This window comes from Ictalurus furcatus, chromosome 14 (genome assembly GCF_023375685.1).
Source record: "Ictalurus furcatus strain D&B chromosome 14, Billie_1.0, whole genome shotgun sequence".
Taxonomy (NCBI): Eukaryota; Metazoa; Chordata; class Actinopteri; order Siluriformes; family Ictaluridae; genus Ictalurus; species Ictalurus furcatus.
Genome location: NC_071268.1, coordinates 82,911 through 98,820, shown reverse-complemented (window position 1 = coordinate 98,820; position 15,910 = coordinate 82,911).

Below are 15,910 nucleotides of genomic sequence, written 5' to 3'. Positions count from 1 at the left end.
GAAAACCTATCCTCAACAGCCAAGCAGTGTAGAGATCAGACACTTGCCCAAAATCCAGGGCTAGTAGAAAGAAGGACTTGCCATTTACTCTATTTGAGTTCAAAAGAGTCATATCAAACGCACGGCAAACGACATCAGGGAAATACAGTACATGCTATAGCATGTTAGGCCACATGAGAGACATCATGCTTGATGTATTATTAAGACTGTTCAATATGGTATGGAATACAGGAAAAATCCCACTAACACGGAAACGGTTCCAATACTCAAACCCAGCAAATACAGTCAGATCCGTCAAGTTACAGACCCACAGTGTTAACGTCACAGGGAAAACTACAGAGAGGATGATAACAGATAGATTAGATCACTATATAGAAAGTAAAGTTCTTCTCTCACCGTATCAGTCAGGATTTCGTAAAGGGAGGGGGAAAATGGTAGAATCCATTTTATGCCTAGAGCCAGAAGTTAGGAAAGCTCAAACTAACAAAGAAAGTGTCATCTCTGTATTTTTCAATGTCGAAAAGATGTACGATACCCTTGGGAAGGATGGACTTCTTATTAAACTTGACGAATTAGGAATAAACGGAAAGATATATATATAATTGGGTATTAGACTTCCTGAACAGAAGGCCAATAGAAGTTAGAGTAGGTGCAGAGTACTCAAATAGATATGCAGCGGAAAATTTTACCCCACAAGGCAGTGTATGTAGCCCAATACTGTTTAATATTATGATTAAAGACATTTGATCAGGTCGGAGAAAATATAGGTAAGTCGCTTTATGCAGCTGACGAGGTTAGGGGTCGGGATATAGAATATGTAAGAAAGAAAATGCAACACGCAATAGGGAAAGTAGAACAGTGGGCAAATGAATAAGGTTTTAAACTGTCAATTTCAAAATCACAAGGTATATATTTTTCTAAACGTCATAAAACAGCACCATTGAAACTGTACAGGCAAGATCTTGAACAGGTCAAGGCTGTGAGATTTTTAGGAGAGCTTTTTGATGAGAAGTTTACCTGGTGTCAGCATATTGATAAAATTAAGAACAAATGTAAAAAGATGAATAATGTTCTGAGACCAGGGAGCAAGTAGGGCATTGCTCATAAATATCTATCAGGCTCTTACAAGAGTTGTCTTTGATTACGGTCGCCTAATGTATCTTAAAAATCTTAAAAAGCTTGACGTGGAACAGGCGCAAGAACTCTGGATCTGTACTAGAGCATTTAAATCATCACCAGTGACTGCGTTACAGGTCGAGACAGGAGAGATGCTGTGATTTATATTGGATAAATCAATGAGGGCATAGCAGGGTGTACCCCAAGAATGCTCAGAGTTTTATAGGACTAACTTCTTTAAGAGTTTGGGATGGGTAAGAAATGTAAAGGCACAAAATGCAGGCCTCAGCCAGCTACAAGAAAGCCCCATTGAGGTGAACTGTACCACCCTGGAAATTCATAAAACCATCTGTAGATACAAGATTACAACAAATATTAAAAGAGGAATCTAAAATAGCACCACAGTGGATAATACTTCAAAAATATATGGACCATTATCAGGATAAATGACTTGTATATACAGATGGCTCAAGACTGGCCACACCGGTGGCTTTGTTCATTCCTCGTGAAGTAGCAGTCAAAAAAAGAGCAACCGATCATTTATCAGTACACCGTAGAACTATCAGGAGTCCTATTGTCACTGCAGCGGTCGGAAAAAAATAATCAGAACTAAGATGTCGCTATAGCTTCTGACAGTCTATCTGCACTATCAAATATACAGTCTGGGAAAACATCATGTAGACAAGTATTGTAGTATATGTAGAGAAATATTTTATCTGCTTCTCATACTCCATGGTAGGGAGCTGAATGTTTCCTTCTTTTGGGTTCCTGCACATGTAGGGGTGGAAGAAAATGAAACTGTGGATGTACTGGCAAAAAGATCGATAAAGCATGAAACAGTTGATATACAAGTACCATTAAGTAGAGCAGATGTTAAAACCATTATAAAAGGACACATAAAATACGGCAGGAATACCGGGACATATGTATGAGGCAAGGCGGGAACCAAAAGGAAGAGATGATAATTATGTGTCTTAGAATAGTTCATGCTGGCTTAAATCTAACGTTACACGGAATAGGAAAACACCCCACCGGACTCTGCACACACTGCAATACACAAGAGACGGTAAAACACGTTCTGTTAGACTGCAAAAGATATCAGGAGGAGAGAACTGAGCTAGAGATGTGAATTGGAATGCAAAACATGACACTAAAGAACTTGCTGGGGAAAAAACATCTGGGAAAATGCACTGTCCCCTAATAAACTATCTAAAAAATACTGGGATAAGTGAAAGACTGTAGTAATTTAGTATGAACATCTAGTATTCAGGAACTCAGGACTCAGAACTCAGGTGCCGGTTTTCATTCTGACCAAGCAGAAGCCACACCCGAGTCTATTGAAAGTCAAGATGGTGGAGTCGGGTGTGACTCCTGTTCAGTTTGTGGATTAGATCGGACAAAACCGATTGAGCTTAGGCTAGCAAATCAGTCTTAATGAAGTTTTCTTAAGGTTCAGGCCTTAATGACCTACCAGCACAATAGTTAAAATCAGATATTGGGGGAAAATTATTAGTTCTCATATAGTTAAAAGAAATAAAAGCAAAGGCTCAAAACTGTTTGTCCAAAAAAAGTTTGTTGCATCACAAATTCAGTAGTTTGGAGAAAATGGGAGAGTTTGTGGCAGATACTGCAAATGTTTGTAGGCTTTAGAAAAAAGCAACATAAGTGCAGGAGTCAAACCCCCATTTCATAAGAACAAGCTAAAATCCCACACATTAATCATATAGACAAAATTTTAGCTTCAGAGTAAAGAGGATAAAGCAGTTTCAAAGGAGAAGTTTACACAACAGTCACATTCATTGAGAAACAAGCTATTCTTCGACTGGAGCAAACTTTGCATGGTAGCTATCATTCATTAACACGGCTAGCATGCTAGAAATCACATGTGCTCACTTTCATTCAAACAGAAAGTATATGAATAGATGGTGAAGAGTAAATAAATTTAAAGTCTAGATGAAAAGAACAAATGTTGAATAAAAGTTGACTAGGTGGGTGGGAAACAGTCAGTAGGAAAGTAGGAAGAGCTGAACAGAGCAGCAAAGACAAGAGTAAGACATTGTTAGTTGTAGGGGAGAAAGCATGTCCAACAAGAAAATGTGATTATAGGTGTAGGTCAGAAGACTCCCTCTGTCTTTGCCAGCGTCCGGGCTTCGCCACTTGGGCTGGCGCTCCTCGTACGCGGCGCGGCGCTCCGCTCTTGTAGTCCTGGGCCAAACAGGCGCGCCTAGTTAGCACCAGCCAGCCCATCCTCCTCTTTAGCTCGGTCCGATTCCTCCCTGACCCTAATGAGCACAGTCACCCTAATGCCCTTCATCCCAGCTCCGCTATTGCCTTGTGTGTGTGTGTGTGTGTGTGTGTGTGTTGTATTCCATGCTGCTAGAACATTCTTTTGAATGACTTTGTGCTGCTGGAACACTGTTTTGAATGACTACATGCTACTACAACAGTATTTTTATGTGCTTCTAGAACCTTAGTTCGAATTTCTACATGCTACTAGAATACCATTTTCAGTTACTTCCTGTTGCTACAATCTTAATACGAATAACTTTGTGCTGCTAAAGCCCCATTTTGCATTGCTCAGATTATACAACCCCGAGAAACCGTGCTACAACCCTGTTGAGATTTACTCATCTCTGCATTTAGCAGACTGCTAGAATTACCCAAAATCCTGAACATTCGTGGGAGAGCAGCGCTCAGGCCTTGCTTTATCAGCTCTCGCAAATGCACGATATAATGGACTCTCGAAGGTCGAAAATAGCTACATTGTCTCAAACCCTCATCTCATTCTTAAAAATTGTCATTCACAAGGAAAGCATATGCACTTCGACAGTTGTGCAAGAGAAACTAACATAACACACATCACACACAAGTAGGAAAACAAAGTCAGCCAACGCACTGTCTAATCACTGGCCTTCTCTTTTCCCATTTCCATTTTCACTATCTGTGTTACAGTCAATGTACGCACTGTGTTTGAACCTAAATGTCATGCATCAACCAAAACTGCACCTCCAGAATGACAGCTGAGTTTAAGATTGGCAAAATATGTCGCAGCAGTTGCATACGTCAAATAAACTATGAGCAATTAAGTAGTGCCAATGAGATAGTTACAGCATTGTGTAATGTCCAATAAGCTCAAAAAGAGTTGGATTCTTCGCACACTTTATTCTACTTGGCCAATCAAACACAATTATGAACTGGGATTCTGATAGTTGTGCACCTTTAACTCACTGTGTAGGAAAATGAGGTCAGCTATATAGACAACAATTTTCATTACGTATTTAATTACTTCGATTGAGATCATTATTAGAAGTAGTAGTAGTAATAGTAAAATACCTACAACCTACCTTCTGTTTTAGGCGGCGTCGTGTGTTGTGCTGGATGGAACATGACTGCCCTCGTGTGGCCAAACTCGGGAACGGCAATTTCCCAAAAATTGCAGTATTCTGTTATTAAGCTTTTAATGGCGGTGTTTAGAAGTCTATATTTGTAGTACTTAGCAAATAGTTGGGTAAGAAGTATTAGATGCTATGAAAATTCATGTTTCTCTCACCACTGGGGCAGAGGTGGCTTAGTGGTTAAGGCTCTGGTTTACTGATCAGAAGGCCAGGTTACCATATCATGACCCTGTGCTCTGACCCCAGCTTCCTGACATGTTGGGGTATGTGAAGAAAACAATTTGACTGTGCTCTATTGAATATGTGACCAATAAAGACTTATACATGACATTTTTAATTCTAAAAGAGCTGCTAAACTATGTGCAGACTAAATTATGTGCAGATGTAAAAAATGCTAAACACATTCTCTATTTGTGTGTGTGGTTTTTTGTACTGTATGTGTATTTCATCAGTGTTGCTATGAGCTTATTTCTCATAGAATAATAATAATAATAACGCAGCTCATCAGTGTTATTACTGTGCATTGTCTAGTTTTCACGTATCAAGGACAATACACGGAGCTTCTGAACTGTTTAACAGTATTATTATTATTATTATTATTATTATTATTAGGGCTGCAACTAACGATTATTTTCATAATCGATTAGTTGGCCAATAATTTTTTTGATTAATCGGATGGGGTGGAGCGAACTTTCAGTACCATTTGTTTTTGTTTATTTAAAATAAAGTCCACAAACTGAGTGTAACAAATCTAAACTTCACAGTAAAACATTACACAACTGTTTGTACAAAACAGAAAAGAACCCAACACACACACACCAGAATATATATTATTAATTTAGGACTATAGTTTAATTCGGTGCTTTTTGGGTTTTTTTTACCCAAAAACTGATCACAGCATTGTTGCACAGAATTATTTATAGTAAAAACACTGATTACACCTGTGACAAGTGCATATATTGCATAAAATGTCAACTGAGAGGCATTCGATTTTGGACAAGATGTAAGGGGGAAGAAGTCGGAGTGTATTTAAATAAATAAATAAATTAAAAATAATTTCTTTAGATTTGTCAGTGTATTTTGTGAAATGATGTGGAATTGTGCTGATGTTCCTGAGTGAGTGTAAAATGCAGACAATACGAATGCGTTGTGATTTCATTTAAACTTAAAAACTTTCATTTAAAACTGTGTGTTCATGAATGTGTGTGTTCGTGTTCGAGTCCCGGACCCAGAAGCCCAGAGAAGGACGGATCAGAGGGAGGAGCCAGGAGAAAGAGGTCCGACCTCCTCACCGATGAGACACACTGAGATTTTACACACACACACACACACATCTGTGATGGTTGTGTAACAGGAAGTCACACTGTTTCATAGTTACACAGCTTCTGATTATGTGTATAAAAGCTTGTTTCTAAAATAAACGCTTAACAGATTTAACAGGTTTGCGCAGAGTACTTGATGTGACCTCTGACCTTACAGAAAGATGGTTAATACAGGATAGAATAAAGCAGAATAGAATAGAGCGCTCTTAATGAGAGCGCTCTGAAGTGCTTGTACTAAACCACTACTATATATATGAAACTCAGAGCATGACATCATTCTGTGTACCGATAAGAAGCAGTTTGAGGCAGTTCAAACAGGCTTTGTTTCAGGATCTTAGAAGATGTTTAGACGAGCCTAGAACAGAACAACATGTTTGTGTCTCTGTAAGCAGATACACATTCTGTACTGATCTCAGTGACATCACATGGCCTTCTGAGTCGTTATCCTCACATGAGAATGAAACAGAACAAGAACAAACTTATTACAAAGTAGAAATGAATAATTTCCCTCACATTCCCCCTTTTATCATTATAAAATATGATAACTAAAATTAACAGAGAAATTACAATGCTGTAAATACATCAGAACTTCAGAATCCTTTCACGGTTCAACTGAATTCATCATGAAACAGACATAATGAAGGCGCTAAGGCTGTTTTTGCTGATATAAAGTATCCTGTCATCAAGCAAGCTCATTTCAGGGTGAAATGAGAATCGTCCTGGTCAAAGGAAAATTTACAATAGGTGTGAAATGGAGGTCAGTGGGTCGTCATAGTTAGTGTCACTGGCAGAATCTGATTCTCAGTCAGGTTTAAGATACAAGTCAGGTTGGTCATCATAGGGATCGTAATCAGTCTTTGTCAACATCAGCGTTTGGTCATTAGTAGGGATGCACCGAAATGAAAATTCTTGGCCGAAGCCAAAACCGAACATGATGAAAAACTTGGCCGAAGGCCAAACCGAACACGTTTTTTCCATTTATTTTGCCATTTTTTTCACCATTGCATAAATTAAATAGTCAAAATGTGCTTTTTACTATTTTGTCTTGCTTTTCAAAGAAAAAAAATCAATTACAAAAACTACAATTTCAAAATATTTATTTAACACTGTACATTTTTTTCATTCCAGCAGGCACAGGCTACCAACAAGGCACAATATAACTTTAAATAAATAAATGAGTAAAATAAAAATAGCCTATGTTAGTCCTATAACTGACTGCTGAAAGAATGGAACACTCTGTAGCCTACAAAAAAAAAGTTCTATTGGGTTCTCTAGGGTTGATGATATTGGGGATATATAGCGCTCGCGTCCCTGTACACCTCGCAGAGTATTACAGTAGATATAGTATAGTTGGATATGTTGTTAATGTTATGTTCTTTGATAGATTTAGTTAGTTTAAACTATAGATTAGTTCATTTAGTCCCTGCTGGTTTTTCCGCTCCCAGTCCATAGTACTAGTTCATGTTTCTTGTTTTGACCCTGTTTTCTGTGACCGTGACTTTGATTCCCTTTGCCTGTCTTGACTACGTTTTTTGGAATACGATTTGGATTTGTCTGCCTGCCCTTAAATAAATACGTCTTTACCTGCTTCCGTACTCTACTCCCTTCTGTCTCGTGACGTGACAGAATACTATGGAAAAGAAACAAAAAAGTAAACATCCGAAGAGCACGTAGTTCGTGCATGTGCGCGCCCCCTTATCGAGGTTGTGACATTCGCGCGTCTCACTCTGGTTGCTAGGCTATTTGGTCGCGTCATCAAACATGTCATTATTTGGTCAAATTTATTCGGCATTTTCACTTATTTCGGTTGTCAAACATTTGGTGCATCCCTAGTCATTAGTGATTTCAACGAGCGTGAGAGACTGCTCCGAATGAGAGAAACAATACAAAGCAAAATGAGCAAGACAAGAAGAATCATTGCACCTATTGATAGTACTCGGGGGATGGGCTCATGGATATTAACTGTCTGTCTGAATTCAGCCAATCAAACCCCGTCTCGCTAGAATGTGGAGGGTTGCATATCGCAGACCGCATGTGTTTAATGATAGAATAATCATTATGTGTCTGCGTGACGAGGGGACGTGTGACGTTGTGTGGGTAGCACTGTTGGTAATGATTCTTCTGACGAAAGGCGATACAGAACAGTTTACAGAGGCGGCCAATATCCTGGCATACGGGCTTTTAACTACTAATTGTCGTCCAATCTGCAGCAATAGTCTACTAGAGAACTTCATGGGCTCATGTGGGATCTAAAGAAATCACGTCGCCTTAGGCACTTAGTCCCGTCACCACAATCAGCTAAATACCAAATTTGGGTGAAAGTGTGTGCGTCACGCACTCTTTCTGCTGCAACGATGTGATTGGCGGAATTCATCATTAGGTCTTCCACACAATAATCTTTCCAGCTTAAGGGTCTACCCCCGGACCTGCAGTGTTGTTGGGAACGGTCCCAGTGATGAGTTTATTTCTATGACAGGACTTACTAACAGATAAACATTGGCCCCCAGAGCAAGGTCATCTTTGTATGGCTAGTATCTGAATTGTATAAACATATAAAGTAGAGCTGCAACTAACGATTATTTTTTATAATCAGTTAGTTGGCCGATTATTTTTTCGGATTAATCGGATGCGGAGCCAAACTTTCAGTACCCCTTTTGTAGTTTATTTAAAATAATATCCACAAATTGAGTGTTACAAATATAAACTTCAGACTAAAACTAAACTGTTAGTCCAATTATATAAGACTGAAAAGAATTTCATCATAAATATGTATTATAAATAAAACATACATAATATAAACTAAAATAAATAAATAAATAAAATATATAATAAATTTAAATATTTAATAAAATAAATAACATATATAATATAAACTAAAGTAAATAAATAATTATATATATATATATATATATATATATATATATATATATATAAATAATTACACATACATACATTTAAATATTTAATAAAATAAATAAAACATAATAAACAAATAATTTAAGTATTTATGAATTATTTTTTATGGATGCACAAAAAGCACTGAATTAAACCACAGTCCTAAATGAATAATAAAAACTCACTTTCACTGCACCTTATGGTTTCTGTTCCTCACTGCCTTTAGACATTATTTTACTTGTGTTTACTTTTATTCATAATGTTTTAATTAAACATTACAGATCTTACTGTATGGAGCAACGCGGCCTCGTTACTAACACGTCACTTCCATTATAATAAATGACAGAAGTTACACTGTAAGCGCGCAGATACAACATATAATGACAATAAACTTAATTTAATCTAAACCTTTTAAGCAGCTCGCACCAGTTTCCCCTGCCCCTTACACACAGTGGAGTATTCTGGATATAAACATGTTTGTGCTCGTGCAGCACTGTTTGATCTCCGCGGTGTTTAATATAAAATGCCCCCCTGCCTTAGAGGACTTTCTTCCTCAGTCTCGTGACGATTTCGGCTCTGTCTGATGGAGACTGAGGTCATGTTGGGAATAAAAGGTAACGTTGATAAACAGTAAGCTTAAGAAAGTCAGTGTCTGTGACTCTGGGTATTAGGCTAAAGCTAGCGGCGTCGCATTATGTCCTTATGACATCATGCGCCGTCGACTAAGAAGCGGCTTATACTTTCCGGTTAGTAAAAACCGCTAGTGTTCCATTTGAGATGATATTACCTTTCTAAAATCCACACACTAGAACAGGGGTGCACACACTTTTTCAGCAGGCGAGCTACTTATCTAATGACTAAGTCAATTTGATCTACCTACTATAAAAATGCAAGACATATATTTATTTATAAATACATTGACAATTCTTTATGTGTACAATGTATGCTGGTGTACCTTGAATAACTGCATGAACCCATATTGCACAATACAACTGTGTACATTTTCGTCATTAGCCTACCTTACTCTGATGACTTGCACTGAATGGAAACAGTCAGGGATGCATAGTCCAGACAGAAGTTGCTGATAGCCAACCTCAAGCAAACTTCCAAATGATCATCAGTCATTGTGGAACAGTATTCGGACTTAATGATCTTCATGTGTGAAAAAGCTGACTCACATAAATAAGTGGAGCCGAATAATGCAGTCAAGGAGGTGGCACATTTCCTCATGTTGGGGTACTTTTCCTCTGTGAGTAAGTTCCAGAACTGTCCATGAGCTCTGGACTTCAGCTCAATGTCGGCTTGTGGTGTCAAAATCTCATCCTCCACTCCAGAAGAGTTCAGGTGAAACAGTGTTGCAATTTTTGATGCGAGTGAAACAACTTCAGCATCTTCCCGAAATGGATAGCACATGAATGTAGCGATTGGCTCGATTAAAGCAAAGTCTTGAAAGCGTTTGTCAAACTCTGACAGACAAATGTCAATCTGCTCTATGTAGCGTGCACTGTCAAGCTGCACACATGACTTCCCTTGCATCTCCAGCTCTGACACGAGGTTTTGGAAGTTGGCCAAATTATGGCCCTGCAGCTTTGAGGAGAGATGTTGCATTTTTCGTTTGAATGCATTAATTGAGCTGATCATATTGATCACGGTATTTTCTTTTCCTTGCAGCTCTAGATTAAGGTCATTCAACATGTTGGTCAGATCGGTTAAAAATGCCAAATCTAGCAGCCACTGATCGTCATTTAGTTGGTTGTACTCTGCATGTTTAGCTACACGGAAAAAACTCCTTTATCTCCGGACAGAGCTCTCGAAATTGTTGCAGGAATTTACCTCGACTAAGCCACCTCACGTCAGTGTGTAATAACAAGTCAGAGTGGTCGCAGTCAGCCTTCTCCAGATGCGCACAGAATAGCCGTCTTTGAAGAGATCTGGCGCGAATAGAACAGGCGATCTTCGTTGCCACATCCATTATCTCTTTCATGTTTAGCATTTTTGAGCATAACGCTTGTTGGTGTATTATGCAGTGGTAATTGAGGAAGTCCGGAAAATCATCGTCCTCCCTGCACTTGGCAATAAATCCATTCAAGCGACCAACCATGGCGGGAGCTCCGTCTGTGGTGATGGACACCAATTTGCACAATGGGAGCTGGGTTTTCTCGATAAAGTTTTTGCAAGACTGAAATATGTCTTCTCCTCGTGTATGTTCTTTCATGGGCAGTACAGTTAACAGCTCCTCTTTCGCAGTCATATCGGTAAACACCATCCGAATAAAAATGCACATCTGGGCTGTGTCACTCACGTCTGTAGACTCGTCCAACGGCAGTGAGAAACACTCGCAATCTGCGATGTCCTTCCAAAGTTGCTGGGTCAAATCCTCGGCCATGACTTCACTGCGCCGCGTAATTGTGGTTCTTGATAGCTGGAGAGCTTTGATCGAAAACAGTATTTCTGATTTGTTTTTAAAGTCTCGAAACGCCTCTTTCACCATCTCTCCATCTCGGAAGGACTTCTTGTTCTTAACGACGAGGTGACTCACCCGGGATGACGCTTCGGTGGCTGCCTTCGCTTTTGTAGTTAGCTGTGAGAAAAATGACTGCTGTCCGGACAACTGGGATTTTAGTTCTTTCACCTTTCTCCTTCTCAGCTCGCTTTTTGGAGGAGAGTCGGTGTGGTAGTTTTTATGAAGGGTCCGAAAATGGCGCTCCACATTCCCTTTCTTAGGTATAGCGATGGTAGACTGGCAGATGAGGCAAACGCACTTCGAAAATGACATAGTGAAAAAAAAGTCCTCCTCCCACTCCATATGGAAATGGTAAGTTTTAGGCTTCTTACTTGGTCCAGCTTCTTTACTCATTTTTAAACCCTTTCTCAAGTTCAAAAGAAATAAATTGGAGGCTAACTGGGCAACTCGCAAACTTGCTAGAGTTTTGCAGCACTTAGCGCCGTTTTATGTGCGGCGATGACTGGCTGCCCTGTATGTCAATCAAGTGACACATTTTATAGCGAGGACGGATGATAGGCTGACGTCTATTTTTTTTTAATGTCATGCGATCTACCCACACTACTTTTGCGATCGACCGGTAGATCGCGATCGATGTATTGTGCACCCCTGCTATAGAACATAGTTCGATTAACAGCACACGTCATTACATTCCCTGCGCCACGCCGTCCGACGTCCCTCCAGAATTTCACGTATCGACATACAGTTCGTCTTCATTATGGTACTGTATCCAGTTTTGGGTGTTTTTATTTAAAATTTTTACGAACGCTTCAAAAAAAATTTTCGATTGCACGTTCGCCTCACACATCCAGGGTCGGGGGTACGATTCCCACCGTGGCCCTGTGTGTGCAGAGTTTGCATGTTCTCCCTGTGCTGTGGGGGTTTCCTCCCCCAGTCCAAAGACATGCATGGTAGGCTGATTGGCATGTCCAAAGTATCCGTAGTGTATGAATGGATGTGTATGTGATTGTGCCCTGCGATGGATGGACCCTGTCCAGGGTGTACCCCACCTTGTGCCCGATGCTCCCTGGGATAGGCTCCAGGTTCCCCGTGACCCTGAAAAGGATAAGAAGTATAGAAGATGGATGGATGGACGAACGCTTCAAGGTTAATTATTTGTCATGCTATACGTGCAAATAGACGATGTACTGAGTGATTACGATTACAATAATTTACGGCTGCAACAACTAATCGATAATAATTATGAAAATCATCGGCAATGAATGCCATTTTCGATTAGTTGGTCTGCTGACGTCACGGGTGGCGTTTACGTATGACATCGCTTTCATGAAAACACAGGTGCAAAAGAGATAACCCGGCGGCAAAAAAAGTGTGCGTCCCAAGTCATCTAAGGCATGGGAGCATTTTACATTAAATGCAGCAAAGAAGATGGTAACGTGCACGTTCTTCAAAGTGGAGTTTGTGTGACACGGGAGTACCACAGTGATGTACGAGCACATGAAACGAAAACACGTTGGTGTCACGGACGAAGGTGGAACATCAGCACGGTAAGCAAAAACCTGAGAAGATCCACATTATATGAAGATGTGAAATGGTATAGTCTAGTTTAATTCCATGCTATTGTGTAAAAAGCTTTGTTTACTAACTTCGGGACAGTCACACTAGATGTATTTTGTCTCGAGCATCAGGTTGGGCAGCATATTGATGGATTAAAATCGCGCTACCACAGAAACAGGTTAAATTAAACACGGTGTGAACAAAGTCAAGCAGTAAATCTAAAGGCAGGTGATAGCAGCAGCAGTAAAAGATTTTTTAGTCACTGTAGTGGTTTTCATCGAATGCTTATGCATTAGTGTATAATTGTTCCTGTCCTTTTAAACAAGCCTGTTAGCTTGCTGTGTTTCTCTGTGTGTCTGCTACAGTTAACTTTGATCTGTTTTTCAAATGCCATCTACTGCGGCTCTACTATGTTATATAAATTAACAGAATGAATTATATATTTGAGATATTTTTGGTTTATATTGTCACATCTGAAGTACAGCATGTCTGTGTAAAAGAAATTTAACAAAAATTGTATTAATTATATATTATTTAGATTTCTTATATTAATCATGGTTGCCATCAGCAATTAACATTATAAACAATGAAAATATTAATTTACATATAAATTGCTTCTTGCATACTCAATTGCTGTTTTTTTATTTATTTAATTATTTCAGAAAGAAACAGCTCTCCATGAGTGAATTTGTTCGGAGGAGAAATCCCCCATGCACTAAAACTAAATTTTTACCTTTGTTTTTGATTATTTATATTTTGGGTATTATTTAAAGTTTTGCTGCTTAAAACTGGACAAACTGTAGACAAATGACCAACGTTTGAAAGGTTTAAATGTAAAAATTAAAGATTATATTAGTAAAACTGTATGTGCCTTTTGCATTTTTTTTTTAAAAGTCCACGCACAAATACCCTGAGGGTATTGGGGGTTTATTTTATTATAATAAACAAATTCTAATTGAAAAAAAAGTTTAGTTTTTTAAAAAAAATCAGATTAATCAGAAAAAAATAATCGTCCGATTAATCAATTATCAAAATAATCGTTAGTTGCAGCCCTACAATAATTAAAGAACAATACATCATACTTTTTATGAGCCTATGAATATAAACCTGCAATTCCCTTCAAGTCATCATTACTGTATGAGTTGATATTATAGAATATCTTATAGATATTATAGAAAATTATCTTATAGAAGATAATTATAGATCTTATAGAAAATTAAAGCGAACCCATTATGGCTTTGAAACGTGCCTAATTTTGTTTTAAAGGTCTCGTACAATAGATTTATATGCATCCAAGGTAAAAAAAAAAAAAAAACAACAAAAAACTGAGGGTGAGGGTTTAATGTGCTCATAATTTAAATTGCAACATTACCTTTTTTCCACCCAGTGTCAAAAACGACTCGTTAAATGATCCATTCTAAAAGATTCACTCTAAACTCCTCCTTTCAGAGAGCATACGCTGCTCTGATTGGTCAGGTGTCCCAGTCTGTTGTGATTGGTCTACCGCTGTCAGCGTGTCGAAAAGGAAACGCCCACTACCATAACGAGTTTCAGCTCAGTCTGTTCCCGAGCAGCCGATGAAGACCAGATCCAGGGATTTTTATTACAAACCTACGTAGGCTAGTACAGGAAGTAAGTCTGGAATTACTAACGACTCGTTTCAGCTCTTGAGAATCGGTTCCTTCTTTTGTGGGTTAATAACTCCATTTGTTGTTCGCTTTGATTTTTGAAACTTTTAAACATAATAGGTGCACTTTAAAATAAAAAAACAATCAAGACTTATAAAAAGGTACATCTTACATACTGTACAAACCATATATTCAGCAGAAACTTTTTGTTTCAAAGTAACTGACAGGTGATGAACATTTAGCACATAGCTGGAGGGATATTAGTGATTATGGATCTTCGGGAAACAAACAGGATTTGAACTCGCAGCCGTTCAGGCCACATGCTTGGTCAAACTGCAGATTTGCAGTGTCAGTGTTGTAAAGACTGTTGTTACTTGTTACTGGTACTCAGCTGTTGTCAGAAACACTAGACTGGCTCATGCTGGAGTCAAAATCGAAAGAGTAAAGGCTCACAGGGACAAAACCGTTTAACATCCTTTTAACTGCACAGATATTTAATCTACAAGTTACCAGGCAACTTGACAACATTCTGTAAGGCAACCCAGTTTGAGGAAGGGCATTACTGTTTGCTCAAACCTTTTGTAGCGTTGAACTACATCATAATGACTAAACTGTAAGGAGAATTCAATTCAATTCAATTCAATTTTATTTGTATAGCGCTTTTTACAATAGACATTGTCTCAAAGCAGTTTTACAGAAATATCAACATGGTATACAGATATTAAAGGTGTGAATTTATCCCAACTGAGCAAGCCACTGAGTGGCGATGGTGGCAAGGAAAAACTCCCTAAGATGTTTTAAGAGGAAGAAACCTTGAGAGGAACCCGACTCAGAAGGGAACCCATCCTCATCTGGGTAACAACAGATAGTGTGAAAAAGTTCATTATGGATTCATATGACGTCTGTATGGCCTTAGGAGCAGCCGTAGTCCCAGCAGTCTGGAATTAGAGAAGATTTGAGCTCCATCCAGAGGCAGAAAGGATCTGGATCTCTAGTATCTCCATAAATTCGTGTGGGGCTCGGCGAAAGGAGAGAGGGAGAAAAAAGATTATTATGACTGCGAAGTAGTAGAACAGAATCTAGTCAGGGTAGGCTTGAGTAAGCAAATACGTTTTAAGCCTAGACTTAAACACTGAGACTGTGTCTGAGTCCCGAACACTAATAGGAAGACTGTTCCATAAAGTGCAGAGAAGCAGAGCTCTAGCACATTTAATTGATGTCACGTCATGCAGAGCTGATGGAATAGCAACTTTGACATTTGAATGTTTCCCGCTCATGTTCACAAAGCTCCAGCCCAGGAACTATGGTTGCCCATAAAGTGTCTCTAAAATGATTGACAGGAGGCACATCCAAACACAAACAAGCTTTCCAGACCAGAAGTCTGTTTTTTTAAACAGGTTTTCTAAGTGACTTGATGCACTTTTGCTAAGGAAACAACTTAATCCATTATTTTTATCATGTTTTACATATCTCCCAGGTTATTTGTAGAAGTGAAAAATAAATAAATAAATAAAACTATTGCACCTTTTAAAG